We start from the raw sequence: 15,542 nt of genomic DNA, 5'->3' as shown, positions 1-15,542 counted from the left end.
CCTATTTGTCCGTACTCGCCTTTGTATGCTCCGCTCATATAAGCCCAGATTCTAAAGCCTAGCTTTTCTAAAAATGTCCTTTTTTTTTTTATGTGGGGCCTTAAGCCTGTTTTAAAAAAAATTAAAATTAAATATTATAAATTAATTAAAATATTATAAAATTCTAAATAAATCAAGCAAGTTAAGATTCTCATCATTTTCAAGAAAATAAATAAAAAATATTTAGAAGTATAAATAAAAAAAATAAAAACATTCATCAATCTAAATCCAAATCTTTTTTATCATTCTCTTTATATATATATATATATTAACATTAGAAGAGAAACTGTCTCTGCCTTCTCAGGCACCACGACAATTTTGATACATATTATCTAGTGCTGCTTAGCTGATATATGTAGTAAATAGTGTCTAATTAACGCACTTACTGGTTGTGATTTGTAATGAGCACTAATCAAGAAATGTCTCAAAGCAATTAGATCATGAGAAATACTTGAACATTAACTGGAATGCATCCACGTAAAGCTTTTCGTTTGCATTGGGGATGGCCAAAAAAAGAAAAGAAAGAAAGAGAAACTTAGGCTTGGAGAATTGTCAGGGCACAAGCCTTTTTCTTAGAATCTATCGGGGCTGTCTTTCGAAATTCAATTTTTTTAAAAAATGGACAATTTCTTAAACCTAAATTTTTATAAAATTAAATTTTCAGGCTCAGTCCATATTCTTGACTCTACTGTAAACTACAATGCATCTCATTGTTCAAATATATTTTAATTTTAATCTAATAATGTTCACAAAAGGCCATTCAACTGCGGACCAACATTAAATTGAAAAATCAACAAGCTATAATTTTCATGGTCTACCCAATCAGGCTGGCAACTAAATCGATGACATAATAATTAAAGAAAAATACTATTAAATATAATATAAATATATATATATAAGAAATAAATATATGATATGTCTAATTGTTAATGAAATAACACAACATGATCATAAATCATAAAATTAACAATGTTATAAATTATAATTTTATAACTTATCAAATATAAGTAAATTTTAACTAAATCAGGTAAGGCAAATGATAGATCTTTCTCAGTTAAATTGACATATGTATAAGAATTGAAATTCAAACTCTCAATCACTTATTTAAATGATAAAAGTCTTCACCACTCATAGATCTATAGTAGGTATTATACATGTAAAATATTATAAGGGAGTAGCTCCTTCCCACAATCTCAAATAATAACAATAATAGTAATAATAACAGTAATAATAATAATGGAAAAACCTATATACTTTAAATTATTTATTTTTAGTTAATACATAACAAATTTTTATTATTAATATTATTAATGAGTTAAAATTCAAATCAATTTGATTAGATAAAAGTAAATTAAGTATATAAAATTAAACTATATAAGTCTTACCCTAATAATAATAATAATAATAATAATAATTCCCTTTTTTGGCCAACCAAATCATTGGATTACTGTGTGGGCAAAGAAAGAGAGCTTCATCAGTTCATTTCAGTGCGGTGCGAGCGAGAGAGAGAGAGAGAGAGAGAGAGAGAGAGAGAGAGAGAGAGGCGATTAGCCCTCGAGAAGGCAAGTCTCTCCTTAGCGGCATGGCTTACGCGTACCTACCGGCGCCCTATGCCTCGGCCTCCGCGCCACCCAACCCGATCGCCGTAATCGGCCCCCAATACTGCGCTCCTTACCCGTGGACCTGAGTATTGTGAAGAAGGTGATGTCCATCTCCGACGGCAACTTTGTGGTCGCTGACATGCAAGGCAACGTCGTCTTCAAGGTTAAAGGCTCTCTCTTGACCCTCCGTGACCGCCGCGTCTTGATCGACCCCGCCGGAAACCCCATCGTAACCCTCCGCCGGAAGGTTTGTCTTTTTCCCCGTAATTGTTTCCTTTCTTTCCTTTTCTGCGGTCCCACTTACTTATCTTGTTGCATCTGTTGGTTTACATGAAAAATATTCCTTGTTCGGTGGGTTGACTGAGGAATGGTATTTAATTATTACCCGGGAAATACTCACGTCACGTTCTCACCTGGTCATTTCATTCTATTTTGATAACATTACACTTCTAATCACCAGTCAAAAATTTGTAAAGTTAACATCTTTTAGTTTTTGCACATCATGACAATTAAGTCATAATCCTTGAAATTATGACACATATACTTAATATCTTAATTTGTAAACATTACTACTCTTGAGAAAAATATATATGTTCAGAACATTTGAACACTAAATTATTATGTTTGAGAATATCAATGGTATTTTATTCATGTGATCCTAATTATGCCCTTGAGTAACAAATTTTATTTACACGCCTTATTCAAAAATCTTAATGATAAAAATTTAGGAAAACACACAGAGCAGACATCTACCAATTAACACTGTGGGTTTCCTTTGGTGTCCAGAATAAAACATTTAAATGATTTTTCAAAAATATTTTTTATTTCAAAAATGGGAAATAAAAAAAATCACCATTGAATAATAATATTGGAGTAACTATATTGTATATCTTGATTCAATATCATTAAAAAGGAGTCCTTTTTCTATACTTAGATGGGATATTGTGCAGTAAATTAGTGACCTAGGCAGCGATTAATTGAGGCGAGCGCGTTTGCATAAATCACAATCATAATCCCAACTAAATTAATAAGTAATTAATGTTGTAGGAATTGAAGTATTTAATTTATTGATATAATTAGAGTAACAGGAGCATTAAAGAGAAGGAATGAATATAATGATACAGATAATGACGGCACATGACAGATGGCAAGCGTTCAGGGGGGAAAGCACAGAAGAAAAGGATCTGATCTTCCAACTGAAGAGGTCGTCCTTGATCCAATTTAAGACCAAATTAGATGTCTTCCTAGCAAATAACACCAAAGAAGATGTTTGCGACTTTAAGGTCAAAGGCAGCTGGCTCGAACGTTCTTGCATCGTTTATGCCGGCGAGTCCGACACCATTGTCGCCCAGGTAAGCACGTTAACGTTCATTGTCTATATATATGTGAAAAAGATAGATAGATAGATATATATATATATGTGTGTGTGATGACCTTATTAATTAATTAATTAATCAATCTTGCGGGAGTATGGTTTTTGATTTGCAGATGCATAAGAAGCACACAGTTCAGAGTATATTAATTGGGAAGGACAATTTCACGGTAACTGTATACCCCCACGTGGATTATGCATTCATAGTGGCTCTCATTGTGATCCTGGACGAAATTAACGAGGACGCCAAAGGTGATGATTAGAGGCAGCTGGCAGTGTTTAATTGGTGTTACCATAAGTTATGAAGTCGTGCTGTAAGGTAATAACAAAATATGTGCTTTCAGCAAGCATCACCTGGTTGCCTCCCCACTGCTACTCGTTACACAATCCCTGTGTCTTCTTCTTCGTACGTATATGTTCATAAATCTTAAAACTCGTTTATCGTTGGTTTTTCCTATTTCGGTGAATAATGTCATGTGATGAGTGCCTTGTGATCACCATTCGCCAATGTGTACTTCTTCCTGTATTGCGTTTCTCCTTCACAACAGTTCATGCGTTAGGCATACAATAGAGTCGTCGTTTGCTTCAAATATTGTGCCTGCAAGAATATGCCATCAGAATTACAAAATACTTCAATTCATCAATGTGTGTATTTTTTTTAAAAAGAAAATTATATGAGTTTTTACCATAATAACAAGTCAAGTTCAAATTAACTAACAAATGTTTTTGTACGCTGACAATAAGATAGTATGCTAAGAAGAACACATTTTATGATGAAGTATAATTAGTCAGGAGGTGTCTTGAATTGTTTATTTCCCCATTACTCTTCATACATTTTTAATCGATTCACATCCTCCAATAAATTAATTAAAAGTAAAATTCTCTTATCTCTCTTCTATTTTGCTTTAATTACACAAACCTCTTCTTTATTTTAAAAACATGAAACTTAGTCCAATCTGTTAACTCTATTAAAAATATTTTAAAAAGATTCTAAAAAATTATTTTTAAATTAAAATTTATATTAAAACAAGTTTATTTACTAATTTACAACTCACCCTAATAAATCCTAAAATATATTACTTTGAAAGTTACATTAAATTTTAAATTATTTATATAATTTCATAGTAAAAAAGATGTTTAAAAATTTTAAATTTAAATTATTTATATAATCTCTTGAACTTATATAATATGATGAACAAAATATGTTTTTAGAAATTTTTAAAGAACATATATAAATAAAGGTTCAAAAAATTTGATAAAAATTAAAATTTAATAACATGATATAAATAAAGGTTCAAAAGATTTGATAAAAATTAAAATTTAATAACATGATAAAAATTAGTAAATTTATTATATAATAAAAATTTCAAAATGTGCTCACGAATATTTTTTTTGGAAAATATAGATTTTTAGATAAATTTTGTATTTAAAAGGGGCATTTTGGTCAAATTAAAATTTTAAAGTCAAAGTTAACGATCAATGAACGATTGGATAGATGAAAATAAAATATCAAATATACAAAGAAGATTTATGTAACATATATTTTAATTTCAAGGAAAGTTTATGAGTTTTCAAAATAGAGGGGGAGGTTTGTGTAATTAAGGTATAATAAAAGGATAGTCAATGTATTTTACTCATTGTTTAATTATTTTGAAAAATACAAAATTTTTTATATTTATTATTATTTAATAGAATATTTTAATGAGAAAACTTTATTAATTTTAGCCTTAATTAAAATAGTTTCAAAAAATCTAAATAATTATATCTTAAAAGACTCAAAATGTCTCATATTTTTTAATATCTTGTTTGCATCCAAATTATGAATTTGGAGGCTCAAGCTCAATTCAACTTAATTGACTTTAAAATAATTAAAAATAAATATTCATGAAGCCTTAACTACTAGGCCAAAACTAGGTCTAGGCCATCATCTACACATCCACCCTTGATGCTTTAATTATAGAAATTGATTCCATGACTCTTACCATCTAAAAAGCGAACACCAAGCCCGTTAATTATATACTATAAAAAAAGAATATAAATAGTAAATTAAGCTTTTAACCACTTTCATGTTATAACATAACGGTGTATTGTTAATTTCTAAACAGAACTTATTATTTTATAAATATTACTTATTAATATGACATGGATAATTATAACTTAAAAGTTTTAAAACTTTATACAGTTTACTTGTTAAAGTCCAAATGTATTGTTATTAATCACGAATAGATTGTTTTCAAAATCTGAACGAATACTTGTTAATGAAGAATTAACACATACAATTAAGCCCATCCTATTAGTTTTTCTAACTTGTTAAAACTAAAATTGATTATTATTAATTTTGAATGAATTGTTATGAAAACTTAAATGTACATTTGTTGATTATGAAATTATTAACGTGTGAGTGTTTGAATCACCTCAATCGGAGATCTGAGTCAAAAGTTATATGGGTTGAAAGTTCATAGTCGAAGAGTTGTCATAACAGTTACTATCATATCTTTGGCCGTAGCTTACGGATTGTTGGTTGCGGCTTATGGATTGTTGGCCGAGACCATTTGGCTACAGGCAATTTTGGTTGTAGCCAAATCTTCTCTAAAAGTGTCAGCCGCGGCTTAATATGCTCTAGCTGTGGTTAAGCGTCTCTATTAAGTGAAAAATGATCATTTTGATCTTGTTTTGACTTATTTTCAACTTTAAATGTTTTCCATGCTTCTCAAATATTTTTTACTTTGGTTTATAATGGTTACATGACATTTTAAACTTAATTTTGAGATTAAATAATTTATAAAATTTTATCTCTATAAAGCTTTCTTACCTAGCCTATTTGAATTTTTTACATAGTCAAAGTTGATTATTTTTTTTTCATGGCATCTTTAATTATTAAATTAATTGTAAATATCATGGTAACTCTATATTAAGCTTAAATATGTGCTAATTATGTATTTAAGAAGTGGTGGCTTTATAGGCCAACTAAACTAATTATTTCTTAAATAAAAATGTCACCGACATTGGAGCTCTATTGATTGGTTGTCGGTAGTAGGGGCTCTAATGATTGGTGTCGATGACAGTAGGAGTTTCTTTGTTTTTTTTAACTTGAAGGGTAGTTTGGTCTTTTAGCTTTTAGGTCATTTGATTTTTGATTGATATTAATTTTCTTAGTGGTCCTTTAGTGCTATTTTTTCTTAGAAATAAGCTCACATACAATGTTTTGAGATTTAATTAAAAGATTATTATTATTAAACTATCTTCCATAAAAGTTTTTCAATATTTAACAACCATAAATATTATAAAGAATGGGCGCAGTATTCAAATATAACAAACAATTACGGTTTTTGAAAAAAAAAATTACTTCAAATATAACGTGACTCTTTCTCATAGTAAAAAGAAAAATGCACACGCTTGGCGCATATATAAGCATATTACTGTCATTTTAAAATCTGTCATCTCTTTCAACTAAGGGATGTGACGTTGACATGGGAAAAGTTAGAGATACTTCTATAATTATTTTTATATGTGTGTGCAAATTTGAAGTTGATTCTTATAAGGAAAGCCTTCCCCGGGAAGCAATATAGCCTATTTTTTATTTTAAAAGGTGTCATTTTTTAATAATAAAAAATTAAGTGCATTTTGTAATAAAGTAAAATATACACACGTGTTATTTACACTGAAAGACTTAATTTTATTTTATTTTTAAATTGTTCAGTTCACAAATAAACTAATATAATCCGGCTTTAAAAAAAAATATTACTTTGAGATCCCACACAATATATTAAATATTAGAAAATCTATTAATAACTTAATAAAGAAAAATAAATAGTTACCATTTTTTTGTTAAACTGTAAATGAAACTTATAGTATTTAAATATGTATATGAGATTTATGTATAATTCTGCCTGAAAATAGTCCTGCTAGAGAGTATCAATAAGGTTGCTCTCAAGACGGTGCGTTTGGGAAGCAGCAGCATCTCATTGAAATCGATCAACGGTCACTGTGAAGTCCGAACTTCAAACTCAAGGCAACCCCTCCATCGCACCGTCGACGTCGAGCGCTTCCTTCTTCTGCATGCTGAATCCTTTCGCATTGCAAGCTATTCTTATCTTACTCCGCCCCATTATTTCGAAATTAATTCCAATTGGTGGCTTGATATCAAATTAGGGATATCATGTATTTACTTTTATTTTCAACAGCTCCAACTGTGTCTGCTTCTCCTATTGCTTCCTTGCTTAAGCCATCGTGTCTAAGAGTCTGTTTGATTTCTATTCTCATCTTTTATTCTTTTAAAACTGTTTTGTAATATAGTTTTTAAAATTTTTTTCAAAATAAAATAAATTAAGATCTAGTTGATTGTGTTAATTAAAAATAATTTTAGAATTAAAAAATGAATTGATAGTAATAATTATAGACAATCAGTGGTGGTGATTAATAATAAAAGTTAATTAATTAAGGTATCTATAATTTTTATCAATCAAATGTAATGTATTTTAAAAATAAGCAAAATAAAATGAAAACAACATGAAGTTGTTTCTATTTTTTGTTTTTTAAAAAATATTTTAAAAAATAACTAAATGAAAAACATTTATCCAAATAAGTTTTTAAATGTTTTTATTTTCAAAAATAGAAAATAATTTTTAAAAATAAAAGATAAACATGCCCTAAATTCCCTTTACATTGGAAATTCCCTTTACATTGGAAGCGTCACCTCTGTCCATGTTTTCTCGCCTTAGCTTATTCAGTTGCTTTGCTTGCTTGTTTCTCTTGCACCTTCTCCATCTATCTCCGATTTTATCTTCTTTGAATATTTACCTTCTTTTTTGGGAACATCTCACTTAGGGGCCTCATGGCGCAAAATTTTACATTCAAGGCCGAATACAAGCCAAAGGCCCCAAGTAAAAAAATATGTTTTAACAAAAAAAGATACATTTATTTTTGGACATTTTATTGCCAATTATGAGACATTGTGTTGAGAATTTATAAACGTTACATTTTACATTCATAACATTTTGTTATTTTTTCATTCTATGCAATTTGTACATTTCAAGTTAAATTATTTTTACTAGATCAATTGTATATTACAAGATATTATATTGAGATTTTGTGAATATTGTGTTCTACACTTATGAACATACCGTTTTTCTTTACCATGTGCAACTTGTACATTTTAAGTTAAATAATTTTTACTAAATCAATTGTACATTATAAGAGATTATCTTAAAAATTTATAAATATTATATTGCGTATTCATAAAGAGAAGGAGGGCAAGTGTATCTTTATTTTTTTTTTTAATAAGTGTATCTTTGTTGTTAAAACATACTTTCGCTTAAAGCCCTTAGGCCTATAGAGAATTTTCAAATTATATTGGACTCTAAATGCAAATTTTCATGCTCTAAGGGCCCTAGGTGAGATTGTCTCTTCTTTTTTTTTCCCTCTTCTTCTTTTTCAGTTTAATATGTATATAAACGTGTTGCTTTTGATAGTATGAATATTGTTTCCCCATCTGTCATTGTTGTTTCTTTGGCTTTAATATGCTTAACGGATTTCATTTCTCAACTTCTATTCAAGTTCCTCCCCCGCTTTTTTTATTTTTTGATATAAATTTTAATCTATATCTGCACCCTATTTTTCTTCTTCACTAGTTAGAGTATTTCGTTTATATTCCAATCCTCAATAAAATTCGATTAAGCTTTCTTTTTTATTTTTTTAAACTTCTTTAATTCCTTTTTTTCTCCTGTGATTCTGTCCCTTATTTTCTATTCCATTTCCTGATCGCTTTACTTTCACTGATCGAAGTGTCTGGTTTTCAATTCCCAGGTATCATCTATAATTTTTTTATGGTTTTGTTATAAAAATTACATTTTTTCTTGTCTTCCAAAGGCCTATTGGTGGTACTTAACAAAAGCAATGGCCACGAGACTTAACATTCTTGGGAACGCTGGAGGGAAAATGACCGACATGTTAGGAATCAAAAGATGGATTCATTCCAACGCTCAACTCCGCCTTTATCAGGGAGCAATAGCCATGGGGTTGCATCACGCCAATTCGCTTTGCCTGAGTTTAGTTTTCCTACTATCAGCTCATGGCTGTCCCATAAAAAAAAGTTAATCTTTTCATTTATCATTTCTTTCATTTGAAGCAATATAATATGGGAATGTTATATTTTAAGCAGGATTGGTTCTAGTGTCATATTTTGCATATTTGTTTTTTCAATGACTTTGTATGTTATGTAGGTCTCCCCCCATAATAGAGGAATAAGAAATGGACCAAAAGCTTTGAAACCTAGCCGGGTGATAGTCCTATGCAGGTAAGCCCTTGTTTCTTCCTGAATAATGCCCCTCTCTGTATAAATTATCATATGTATTGGAAATATTTGGGCGTTTTCATTTGTGGAGTCTTTATGTTCTTTCAATCTGGTTTATAAATTCGTTCATTTGGGTGTCTTGCTTAACGCAACTTACTTAATCTTGCTGACGATCCATAATTTAAGGTTGTGCTTGGTTATGCTGAAAAGAGGCAGATGAAAAGGAGAGTAAGAAAAATGTGGAGTGAAATTTATGCTTGCTTTGTACAATTTAGCAAGTGAATGTTTTCATTCTAACCTATAAATAAGCTTACCAGCACAGAGGGATGAAAATCAATTCCCAGGGAATCGGCTTGCTGGTGATGATTATGCATGAGTTTCCTCGTTATGGTGGTGATGGCTTGCATTTGATTGACTGGGGAATGGATAAGTTGGCTCAAACACTAGCCAAACACAATTCCTCGGCTAAACTTTACCATCGGAGTCCAGTTTTTCTCCCCTACCTGATACGAATGACTTCTCTCCCTTGATGTAGACCTAGCTTAAGATAGGAACATACAACAAAAGGGCATTGGTAACTGACAGCAGGTAATAATATGGGATCCAGTAAATTACTACAAATCCACACTAAATCATATGCATTATTACCATTGAATGGCCGGAATAAATTTTATTCAAACAGCCATAGTGATTGTAGATACTGTGTGGGGGAAGTTCAAGGGGAAAATGAGGTACAAAGTAATGAAAATACCTCTGTTATATGTGATTTAGCTAACGATGTGAGTTGTGATCTACCGCAACTGACAAATTCTCAATAGTTTTAGGTGCTTTTGTGTTTTTCTGATTCAGATGTGATTAATACAAATTCCTCTGCAGGAGTTGTGGCCGTGTGAAGCTTCCGCACTTCTTCCATTGCAGTGGGGATAGAAGTATTAAAGGTGAGCAAAATGGATCGACCAGCTAATCACCTTGTTTATATCTGAAGCAAGAGTTACTCCAGCCAAAATGATTACAGGGTAGTGTTGGTTTTATTTCACTTTTTGGGTTGGTTCTTTCTTGGGCAGACCCGTTATTGAATATCACCATTTTTTAATCTTTTGGAAGTGGTGGATGGAGTTTAGAATATTTGAGTTTGTAACTTACTTGCGTTGGATATTTCTAATAATACAGTTAAGGCAAAAAGGCTGATTTCTCATTGAAATATTGTTACATGGATTTTTTTTTCAAGTACAAGATCACAAGAAAATCGTAAAGAAAGAAATAAAATCATGCCATGTCAGAGTACAAAATATTTTTGCATCCTAGAGGCAAAATATAAGTAGAGGGAATGGCAATAAGGGCCTTAAAAATAGAGTTTATTGTACTTAAGGCCTAAATCAATAGGAAATTGCTCTACAAGCCTTGAGGCCCCAATTGCAATATTTTTTTTAGAGCAAAAATACTATTTTGCCCTTTGTTTGATTTGAATTTAGAACCTGCACCAACCTCAAAGCAACGGAATATATCATGCACGACACAACATCCACTATATACAAGACCATATCTATGCATGCTCAACAAAAAATCCATACATTTTGAGTATTTCACTGGCCTGGGTTTTAACAAAAATGACTAGACAGACTATGCACAACACAACATCCACTATGCACCAGACTATGTTCATGCATGCTCAACAGAAAATTAATGTATTTTGAATATTTCACTAGCCTAGGCTCAACAAAATGACCAGTTAAGTAGACCATGCATAACACAACATCTATTATGCACAAGACAATGTTCACACATGATCAATAGAAAGTCTATGCATTTTGAGTATTTCATTAGCCTAGGTTCTAACAAAAATGACTAGGCAGACCATGCACAACACAACATCTACTATGCACCAGACTATATTCACGCATGCTCATTCATGCATTTTGAATATTTCATTAACCTAGGCTCAACAAAATGATTAGTTAAGTAGATCATACACAACACAACATCCACTATGTACAAGACGATATCCACGCATGCTCAACAGGAAGTCTATACATTTCCAGTATTTCACAAGCCAAGGCTCAATAGAAATGACAAATTAAGTAGACTATGCATGACACAATATTCAATATATACAATATGATGTCCACATATGCTCAACAAAAAATCCATGCATTTTCAATATTAAGAAGGATAATTACATCAGATATATAGAATTTCATGTTAGTACTAGCCTAGGTATTAAAACAAGTACCCACATGAAATTTGACAAGATATTTCAAGTCTGATATGTACAAAAAGCTAACCACTATATTCAAAATATCTAACAATTACTTCTCTATATACAAAAAAAATTATCTGTGATTCTCAATTATTCAAAAAATATTACTTAGGAATACTTCTATATACATAATTATAGTTGCCTATATACATTAAAAAGGAATAATGTGACTACTTCTCATGCTGGGTTAGGATTCTTGCATGTCTTGCCATTGTGTCCAGCCTCCCCACATCTTGAACAATGATAAATCTTCTTTTATTTTAATTTACAATGAACAAATTAATCTAGGTAAATGTCCACATATAGAAGCCTAACTTTTATGTTACACAACTCAAAGTTAAACATAAACAACTCAAAACTTATTTTTGCACAGTAGATATTCCAACATCTTTGATAGCATATTTTCTTCACATTGGGAGTCATATTTTATTCAATTCACATATCAAAGTCCAATATGAATAAGTCAACCATCACTATTGTACAACAATTAATTCACTTTAAAACTTTCACATCCAACTTAATGGTTTAGCAACCTTTAGCTTATATCAATAGGTTAGACTTAATAAAATGCACAAGTGGGCAAACAATGTATAACAATACCCACTATGCACAACATAAGGTTCATATATTCTCAATTAAAAATTCATACGATTCTACTTTATAAGTAGACTAAACTTAACAAAATGCTCAAGTTAGGCAAATAGTGCACAACATCTACTATGCACAACACAAGATTCATATATTCTCACCTAAAAATCATGTGATTTTAATTTATCATTAGGCTATGCTTAATAAAATACACAACAACTCAAAGTTCATTTTTACACAACAAATACTCTAACATTTCTGATAGGAGATTTTCTTCGTATTGGATCATATTTTATTCAGTTCACATGTAAAAGTTCAATATGAACAAGTCAACTATCGTTATTGTACAACAAGTAATTCACTCTGAAACTTTCATGGCCAAAATGGTTCAGCAATTTTTTACTTAGATCAGTAGTAGAATCATAAAAAAAAAAAAAAAGTAAACTTGCAGGCTTAAACATCTGTGCTTCACACGAGAGACTATTACAACTTCAACAACTAAAAGACACACATGCACCAACTCAACGAGGGAGAAATAAAATTGAAGATCCTTACCTCTAAATAAAAATGATAGAAGCTTTAAGAAACAAATGATGTCACTCGAATAAGAAAAATGAAGAAGATCAGTAATGGCTGGCGATGTGCTAAGAAAGAGAGGACAAATCATGAACTGTGCTTCATCTATCAACACCCACGACTTCTACACTCATCTACGCCGGCAACGATCAACAATGACAACGCAATGATTGGTGAAATGAGAAAGAAGACAAGAAAAATAGTGAATCATGCTTCATTTGTTTTGTTTCTTTGAGGGTTCATGTATCATTTCTAGTTCAAATTAAACAAAGGGCAAAATAGTATTGTTTTCTCTAAAAAATATTACAATTAGGGCCCTAAGGCCTGCAGAGCAATTTCAGATTGATTTTGGCTATAAGCATAATAAACTCTATTTTTAGGGCCCTTAATGCCATTCCCCCATATAAATAACCTTAACTTCAAAATTATTATTAAAAATTTGATGTGCCAACCAATCAATGCATTTATTAGTTTATTCAGGCACATGATCAAAAGTGGTTATTTAGTTCCTCATAATGAATCCTTGATTCTTTTAGTTGTTTCAGCAAAAGGATGATTGTCAGAGAAGTCACAATGAATGAGTGTAAGAGCTTCTAGAGAGTCAAGATAAATATTGGCTTTAGTAAATTTGTTATTCAATAAATGTTTAGACCTTCTAAAACACCTTTGAGTTCATTAGTAGTACCAGGATGATAGCTAAGGTATTTCTTGAATCTCTTTATCCAATTTTCTTGATCGTTTCTAATGAGTTACCACAAGCTACTTCAAGGGGGCATCATCTAACTCCTAATATTACATGTTGCAAAGAGAGACAATAAGTCTTCGTTGGGATTGAGGTCGTTAATAATATCATGGATGCTTGAGAATGATCTTTTTGCATCTTTTTTTTTCATATGTTCTAGCAAACATATGCGAAGAGTCTCTACCAAGAGATTCTTGTATTTGGACCTCCCACATTATTATTTGCATTCTATAGTATCCAATCATGTCAAGGAAAAAGAAAGAAAATGTTTAATTTTGAATGCTTAAGCAATTTCATCCAAACCTCTCTAGATCTCTTGCAATTGTATAAAATATGTATAATGGAGTCTAGAGTATAACAGCCAAAGGGGCAAGTCCTTTGATAGTGATTGGTATCATTAAAATAGGTAAAATTAGTTTGGAGACGATCAAAAGCTGCTTTTTAAAGAAAAAATTTAATATTTTCATAAGTGGATCATTTCTAAATTTAGGACCAAATTTTAGAGATGGCATTGTCTCTTTAATTTTCAAAAGCTCTATAAGCATATTTAACTATGAAGTAACTGTTGGTAGAGGGCCTTCAGTAGAAAACATCATTATCTCCAAAGAGATTTGGAGGTTGAACAAGAGAGATGAGACTAATGACATCAAGTTGGAGGTTTTCACATAATTGAGCTATTTTCCAACTACCCTCAGCATAACAAAAATCCAAAACTCTAGCATGAAAAACAGAATCTACATTAGGGGAGGCATACTTCATTAGAGGTTCTGAAAAGACAAACCATCTGTCATATTAAAATGATATTTGATCTCCTTTATCCACTTTCCAACCAGCATGCGATATTTGTTACATGGAAGCTAAACCGAACTATTATTCACAAGAAAGACATAAATGGGCAACTACATATGTCACAATCTGTGGTTTTATACCAACCTGCGACAGCAATAGTTGAAAACGCCCTCTATGTGTTAAAACAGCCATCGTTTTCTGTTTTCTCCAATCCACGCAAGTCCTTAGTCACAGCGACATTGTGGTACTAAGTCCTTAGTAACACTAGCTGGGCTCGTTATCATATCATCCAAATGTGGATTCGTGTAGCGAGCTAAATTCCGTATATTGCAATAGAAACCCACTTTCCAGCGGTGCCAAAATGATGGGGACAATAGCTGTTGCATTCTAGAGAGTAGAGACCAAAAAATAAAAATCCTCAACCAATTTTAACCACTTTTCTTATTTCATCTGATTTGGTGAAAAATAGCCTGTAAGTCAAGCTAATGCATGCATGAATAAGATTTCTTTTTTTTTTTCAATCATGTTCCCATATTTTTTTAGTCTGATTTATGTCAATCCAATTGCAGGGTTGAAAATTCATGTTAATTTGCATGAAAAATATGTAGTTTTCATGTCGTGAATAGTTAGTTTTTATATTAATTAAAGGTTCATTTTTTTTGGTGAAATCATTAAATAGTTTTAAATAAACAGTTCTATGACATGACTTTTATGAATGCTCGTGTTAATTTTGTGAATTCATCTTATAAAATATTGTCAAATAGCATAACATTAAATCATAATTGACACTAGATACAGAGTCTACACGAGCATGAAGTTTCAAGTGGGCAAACACAATTTAAACAGTTGGGGGAAAAAATAAATAAAGCCTGCACAAGCTCAAAGTTCTAAGCAGGCATCGCAAAATTTAAATAAGATGAAAAGGAAGCAGAGCTTACTCAAGCTTGAAGTTCTAGGGAGTTAAAAATAAAGAAAGGAAAAGTATTACATAAGTAGAGTTGGTAATTTAGATAGGCGAAGTTCAATTATGGCTTGACTTAAAGCATCCTACCATTTAAAAAAACTCATATAATCAAACCCAACCTTAACTTTTTTCAGTCAAGTTTGGGATAGCTTATCGGGTTTGGCCAAAATTACCTTCGTTATATACATATAGAGCTGGTAATTTCAATGGTCGGGCTCAATTTAGGCCAAACTTAAAGCATCATATCCCTTTAAAAAAAAATCATATAATCAAGGCCAACCTAACTTTTTTGGGTACGTTCGGGCTAGCCCGTTAAGCTTGG

General features: G+C 31.1%; 2 pseudogenes; both read left to right on the top strand.

The window, feature by feature from the left end:
- Positions 1–1,593: 1,593 nt before the first annotated feature.
- LOC129288960 (protein LURP-one-related 10-like) lies at positions 1,594–3,512 on the top strand (annotated as a pseudogene).
- Positions 3,513–8,975: 5,463 nt separating this feature from the next.
- On the top strand, positions 8,976–10,268 carry LOC129288235 (uncharacterized; annotated as a pseudogene).
- The last annotated feature ends 5,274 nt before the right edge of the window (positions 10,269–15,542 follow it).

This window comes from Prosopis cineraria, unplaced genomic scaffold, assembly GCF_029017545.1.
Source record: "Prosopis cineraria cultivar Desert tree isolate PC_DT_omini unplaced genomic scaffold, ASM2901754v1 PC12, whole genome shotgun sequence".
NCBI classification, from domain to species: Eukaryota; Viridiplantae; Streptophyta; class Magnoliopsida; order Fabales; family Fabaceae; genus Prosopis; species Prosopis cineraria.
Note: the sequence above shows the minus strand (reverse complement) of the source record. Positions and strands in the feature narration are given on the sequence as shown.